This window comes from Bombus impatiens, unplaced genomic scaffold (genome assembly GCF_000188095.3).
Source record: "Bombus impatiens unplaced genomic scaffold, BIMP_2.2 scf_0478, whole genome shotgun sequence".
Lineage (NCBI taxonomy): Eukaryota > Metazoa > Arthropoda > Insecta > Hymenoptera > Apidae > Bombus > Bombus impatiens.
In genome coordinates this window covers 1,732,116-1,739,448 of record NT_176897.1, presented here as the reverse complement: position 1 = coordinate 1,739,448, position 7,333 = coordinate 1,732,116, and the positions used below count along the sequence as shown (strand labels likewise).

Genomic DNA, 7,333 nt, shown 5'->3' with positions numbered 1-7,333 from the left:
CCCCTCGGCGCGCTATTCACTCTGCCGCTAGTATCAAAATTGCACTTGCTTCCACAAAAACGATCCTTTACACTCGTTTAGCGTTCGATTCTCGAAGAACTACGCAAAGTTCACGTAACATCCTATCGGGCGAGTTGTTCGAGTATCTCGACCGTTATTGTCGCCGACCGCACTACTGGTGATCACTGTTAACCCGTATTTATGACGCGCCATGGCCAGGAGCCAGGTTAATGCGTCAAAGTTACGTGGTGCTGTGTCGTCGCTCGTGGATATGAGCGTACAAGTGCATCGGGGCATGTATCGATGGTACGTATTCACGTGGCACGCGTATAGTTAGGTTCAGGCGTTTTAAAAGGTGCATATTTCATTGATCGATCGTTTCTCTCGGTCTCTGGATCGTGAGTTCCGCGTAGCGGAAGAGGAATTTATTTCGGCGATTCATGTCCAACGTAACAATTAGCAAACGCTTCGTGGGTTTTATACATCAACTAGTACGTTGATTAATTCGAATGTGCAAAAATAGGTAGGCACAAAGAATTTTAGAAATATACACCTGTACATGTAAATAGAATATTATTTGATATTGAAAACAATATCTAAAATCCTGTACCAAAATGACAATAAAAATTTGTCGGTGTACTATTTCAAATCGTCTGTTGAACTCATTGCGCATCGTCTGAGAATATCTCAAATCCGTGACAAGAATTTGCACAAAGGAAGGTTCCGTCGAACTTTAACGTTCTCGTACCTCAAAGGGGGAGTAAACGAAATCTTATTACGAAGAAAGTACAAAAGTATTCCTGCGGGAACGTGATTAAACTTTCGAAACGTGGAATACATTGCGTAGCTGCCTCTCGTTCGGGTCTCAACGTTCCCAACCTTCCTCGTCTTTGGATCTTCCGTTCATTTGCGTTGCTCTATTTGCAACATGCATTAGCCCATCCACTCTCTTCGTCGAGTTGTCCTTTCTGGTTACCTTCTGTGACTACGTCAAATGCAAAGGTAATTTCGTAGGTGTCAACGGGTCAAGTACCGAAGCAATGACGAACCAACAGGAAGAGAGCACTTAGGGTGGAATAATAAGGAACTTCGTTGCGGTAACAACGAACACCGAGTTCACTGAGAATGTTGTCCAATCTTGGAGAAAGTCGCAGTTAATTGTAACCGTTCCCATCTATCTTTGTGAACAAATATATCGTTGTTGTCATTGTACATATGTATTACCAAGTACCTATTCGGTAGATGTTAAAACATATAATTATTTTATGATTTAATTTAAACACCAGCTGCTGAAGCTTGAGAGTGAAATTTAATTCTGGAATTTAGTTAGAAAGGAAAAGTATTGCTTCAATTATTTGTTTAGACCTCTTCTGCACAGTTTAGAAGAAAGGTATAGAACAAAGATAGCGAATCACTAGAATTTGACAAGTTTATGTATCGATTATTTTAGACAATCGATAGATTAATTTAATACCCGATTAATCTTTAAAGTTGTTTCAATTTAGTAACAAAATATTCAAATAAGGATAGAGTAAGACTTGAAAAGAAGTCAGAAAATTCTTCTGGAAAACGTAAATTTCTGTCGATGCAATGTAAGTTTTTCGTCGTGCCGCTCGACCTTTAAAATCAACGTTAAACAAGCATCTGTCGTGTTTATGAACACGCAGTGCACGCGTGCTACTGACGTCGCGTGGAGGGGATCTGTTTCAAGCAAAGCAACAAGCTCCCTTTAAGGGATATTCAGTTACATCAGGATGAACAAGCAGCCATGAATGCGTCGAAGAATTTTTGCCTTTCTACGTTACAACTGCACGCGCATGTATCCTCGAAAATAAAAGTAGAACGACCGCGTTAGCATACGCGAGTCGTGACAAGAAAAGCTCGCAGAAGCGACTCTCGCCGAATCTAGCCTCGGCGTGTTCCGTGTCAAACTCCTAAGTGGCCCACATTTCGTGGAAATGTTTCTTTTCTGGAAGTGAAACTCGGACAAAATCATGCCCCTTTCTCGCGAACGAAATAAACGCGAACATCCAATATCGCAGAATTGCATATTTTCCTCCTCTTTCTGCGTGCAACCGCCGGAAACTTTGTTGGTAACTTCGATATACGTTTTCGAAAACAACGATCTGTCTTTGAGATAAGGTTTTAGCATACTTCTAGCAATAGTATTGCTCGTTTGTTGTTGTTGAATCCCCAGAATTTCTCGAAGCAAGTGCTACATAATACGGCTCATAGTCGTTCGCGACTAACTTGTTCGAACGAATCGATTAGCAAATATCAATTCGACAGGTAATCGGTTGAAATACGTAGCTGCCGTCGTCGTGGCCGATTTCGATGTTACCATAGTCGAGATGGAATCGAACAGCAATCTTTAGCAATTGCGTAACTTGGGAACAAAACGACAAAAATCGTGGCCCGTGTTTGCTCCGCACCATTTATCAAGCGAATCCATGCGATTCGTCGGACGAACTTTGCTGTTTCGTTTTGCTCTATCGACCACGGATCGATCTCTGCGTCGCGACCTGTTTTTACAAAGTTTCTTGCATAGGAAAAGGAAGAAGATCAAATGCAGATTTCGGACAATTTCTACCGCACTTGTACTTCGCTTGAATACGTAACTTGTTTGGGAAGCAAATCGAAAAACAACTTGTATTCTTTCGAAACTATTTTCATTTTTTGATTCTTGTTTGGTGTTAATACGCTTAGAATAACGCTGTTCCAAATTATTAAATCGAACTTGTACAACTCCGTTTAGTCAAGACTTGCAAAATGTTGATCAACTTCCTCGTTCGGAAAGAATTTTTCCGTAGAAAGAAAGTTTTTCAAAAAAGTGACAGCTAACGTAAGCGAATAAATCGAACGTGGCAATGGCTTTTTTTCGGAGAAACTTTTATGGGATCGTACATTGACTGTTACGCGTACGGGTATTCCTCGTACATAGATATATAGGTCTATATATATGTAGCCTGTACATTTATCAACGTTCTTCTACTACGATTATAGTAACGAAGCGAAGAGGATGAAACTCCACTGCGACAAACAATTTACGTTCGATCAAAGAGAAAAGCTCTTAAGTCCGCAAGAACGAAAAAACGAAGAAAACCGAAACCAAGCCCAAATCACGCAGCGAATCAAACTCCGGTGTTCATCTGGTAAAAAGTATAATCATTGAACGTAACAGTTGAAACGGTGCCCGACCTTTGACGTAAGAAAGAACGAGTGCACGATTCAATTACCATTAAGTATTTCATTTTGTATCTCGGCAAATTTTCTTTGCGACGAGCATGACGATCCATCGGATGGATCCCATCTCCACGCCTTTAGCGCCTGGCGAACGAAACGGATCGCTAAGATAGCCATTGCGCCCATTGCACCCGTTGCTAAAAATAATACGTCGTACGGCACGGCTATAAGCGCAATACGGGGACCGGTGGTCTCGCGTGTGGCGCGTCTGCTACGGGAAAGGGTGTAAACGAGCAAAAGAAGAAGGTCTCGGTAGAGCCATGGAAGCAAGCACGTTAAAGCACGTAAGTCGGTTGGTAGGTAAAGTGCAGGCCGTGCGAGAAAAGATAAATGGTGTCTGCTCGTTTGAGATCGTTGCACGCGTTTGCTTCTGACGGCTCGAGAAATGCGGAGGTAGGCCAAATTAACGCAAACGTAAATATTCGTAGCTATTCGCATGGTTCACACGCAGTCTCGCGGAAGAAGAAATTACCGCGATTAACATCTCTCTCCATGCTTCGAGAGACAACGTTTTTAACGTTCAGGTCGATTTCACGTCGATGATAATCGCAAGTACCTGAATCGTCGGAATTTATATCGAAGACCAGTTCTCCGCTGATAGAGATAGGATCGAGCATGTTGGAAGTAAGTTCAAATGCGACTCGAAGACACGAGCTTCGGAACATCTCACGAGTGCTAATAGAATTTCGTAAATATATTGCAAGACCGTGCCCTGTGCCTACGATCTGTTATATGGAGGTATTCGATATCCGCGCTGGCAACGGTAGTCGATGGGGATTTTATTCGAATTTAGTAGGTTGCTGTTAGCACGCTGTTCGGTATATCGACCAATCGATCGAAGTTTTTACGACCCATAAAATTTTATATCTGTCGATGCGCAGCCGGCGATCGGCGAGCTGTCACCGGAACAGTTTTTGATTTTTCACTCTGTAATTGCCTCTCGTTTGCGTGTTCGTCACGGCGCGGCGTGGCGTGGCGTGGCGTGGCGTGGCGTGGCGTGGCGTGGTATATGTTCGAACGCGTTGAATTTCCAGGTCGTAACTACTCTCAAACAGTACGTTTAGAAGCAGTCGCGATACCCGGTTAATGTTGTGAGGATTGTTGCGAGCACTGTTGCAAGAACGAGTTAAATGAATCTGTGAGTATAAAATATGAAAAATTTCTCGCAGCAGATGTCGATCCCCGCACGATTTTATTTAATTTATTAAATTGAAATTATTGAATTGAAACATTTACGTAGAATAACTTGGACGCCATTGTCTTAATAAATGAAACGACAAGAGATACATACTTCGGAAATTACAAAATTAAGAAATTGAAACCAAATTCCATATTAACGATAATAGAATCGATATGAATATTATGTTTCTATATATAAATATCTTATGTTTAATAAATAATCATTGTAGTTTTAATACGCTCGGAAGAATATTTTAAAATCTTCGCAAATTAAAAGACAATTATTACGAAAGCATCGAGTATTTCTCAAAGTTCAATGTAGTGCACGGTAAAAGTTACAATGAAGAACTTGTAGCTACAGAAATCCAATATTTGTCAACAATTACAGAATAAGTAAAGAAAGCAACTAACTCGCGAGACATCGAGCTAATAAAGTTTCATCTGAAAAGAGGATACGAAGCGTGTGTAATTATATGAGTCAACGTACTATGCTTGATTGCTTGAAACAAGTTTTGAATGTTTTTTGTAGAACTAATAATACGTTTCGTCTGCACTTGCGGCATAGAATACGTCATGCACGCATCCGTATGAGTCTAGTGACCATGATGTAATTGGACTTTATGACAGACTACTGTCATTAACCGCTTTTAACAGTGCATATTAATATCTCTTGCATGGAACATTTCATTTTCCTACGCTCGTATAAAATTCCCATAAGCATCGAAAAGGATCAGGTTTAATTGCTATTTAGTTCGCTGGATGAATTACGATTATAATATAACACTTTTCCATAATAACAATAATGACTATACAAAATGGTAACTGTTTAATCGGACAAGAAATTACGACATTTTCATGATAATTAATTACCGACATAACAATCGGTATAATATAGATATCAATATCGAAATAAAATATCCAAACGTTAACGATTTGATCGTCGAAATCACAATAAAGCTATCAGTTACGTTAATTTTTAACGAGACCATTAACGGATCATTTAAACTGCGATTAAGATACAGTTAAATACGAAAGCTATTCGTTTATACTGAAATATAGAAATTTGTCAAGTTCTTTGTTTCATTTATCCGTTTTCATCGATTTGGATAGATATAGGTACAAAATTCATTTAAATATAATCAGTTTCCTTTCAGTTTCAGTATAATCGGTTCCCAGTACTCTTTCTTGCCATTTAATTCTAATGAATTAAATATAAATCGAAACGACGACCATCGACAAAAATTTAGACGAATTTCCATGGCAGCCAATCTTCTTCCTTGACGACCTATGGGGTCCAAGGATACCTCCAGCTGAGAGGCGAAGCACGCTCGTGCCACTCCTCTCTCTGTCTTTGTTTTTCTTCGACGTTCTTCCTTTCGCTCGTCACGTCCGTGGCGTCTGTGGTGTCTGTGCTTCTTTCTGCGAGATATCCTCACTCGTTATGCTTGTTTTTTGATTTTCCTCTTCGTGGTCTCGTCGCTAGCAGACGACTTGGCGCGCGCGCCACTTTATGTCATCGAGAAGCTGTGAGTTTTCCGAAACTCTCGGGTCTCGAGAGTTTCGCTGGCTTCCATGTCTTCTTTGACCATCACGAGGAAAGGAATGGACAACCGTCCGTTCGCCTAGCATAAACGTTGTAATATCGTTCAGAGAACGCGAAAACTACCGAAGATTCTTCGATCGTTTTATTTGTCGCATTATCGGCCAGGATGTCAGTATCGGATAATCCGTGCATGCAATATGGCTCGGACGCCTGTCAGGACTTTATTCGAGGCAATCTATCTTTTGTCGCCTCTTTGGACGAGGAGGATTTCTTAATTACTCTTTGTTGTCGTTTCTCCCGTACGTTATTGTTTTGGTAGACTGGTTGAAACGGATTTTACGCGAATATGCGCATGTTCTTCTTCGGGAATTGAGATAACGTAGATCTTCGTGGATAGAAAGTATAGTAACAGCCTACCGTTGTGCTTATCAAATAGCCTCGAAATTAATCGATACGTACATATTATTTAAGGCAATACATAATTTTCAACGATAACTTCTTGATGCCGTTACAACGTACCGTGAACTATCATCTCGTGATACAATATAACTGAAAAACTTAAACAAGTCGTATGCAAAAGACACTAAGTCGAATCACTTTGACTTTTATTATTAATTAATTTACACGCAATAAACAAAAAGATCGCAATGATCGGCAAAGAGCTTGCACAGCTGAATGCCGAGTTTTGTTTTTGGTTCGCAAAAATACGTCAGAAATCAGCTGATCGGTGTTGGTGCGTAGCGTCGCAGAAGCGCAGCGCCACGGCCACAGCCGTAGCCGCGGCGGCGATACGAACTAATTTCCACCTCCTACGTCCGCTAAGCAGGGATTCCTTCGTGCAGTCCAGTTCCGATGTTCCTCCGCGACGGTACGAAACAATAGAGGTGCTCCGGGGTACAGTCATGTCCGAACCGTGTTTTGATCGTTTTGTTCGCGCGTGAAACGAGTGTCGCCGTACGAAAGATCAGTGGAAAAGTGTGTACAACCAAGAACACTCGGTGGAGAGCAGTGCGTGCAGATGAACCGAGAAAAACCGGTAACGTATCCCACGCGCCTTAGAGCGAGTCCGCGCGAGTCTGTCGAAGTTGAAATCGAAACGGTGACAATCGGGTTCACGGTATCGCGTTCGCATTTCCCGTCCATACTCCGGGATACCTGTGTGTTAAACGTTAAACGACGAGTTATAGATACCAAAGCGTAGATTAGGCAGATTAGATTTCATGTGGGTACCGGTGTATAGCGATCGACGATCCCTGTTGTTTACGCGGCCGATTAGTGGCGGAACAGAGACAGAAAAAAAACGAGAAGGAGAGAGATCCAAGGTGGAGCGGACAAAAAAGATTTAAACGTGGCTGTGTGTGTGGGAGG

At 41.5% G+C, this 7,333-nt stretch overlaps 1 protein-coding gene across 17 annotated transcripts in view; it reads left to right on the top strand.

The window, feature by feature from the left end:
- Window positions 1-7,333, top strand: part of LOC100743674 (probable Ras GTPase-activating protein) — a 261,958-nt gene that overhangs the window by 135,245 nt on the left and 119,380 nt on the right. The window contains exon 1 of one of the 17 annotated variants that reach the window (XM_012387583.3): window positions 6,801-7,001. The exons of the other annotated variants lie outside the window; for them this stretch is intronic. The gene's annotated coding sequence lies outside the window, so the exon portion shown is untranslated. Of the gene's footprint in view, window positions 1-6,800; window positions 7,002-7,333 lie in introns of those variants that run through there. 17 annotated transcript variants of the gene reach the window in all.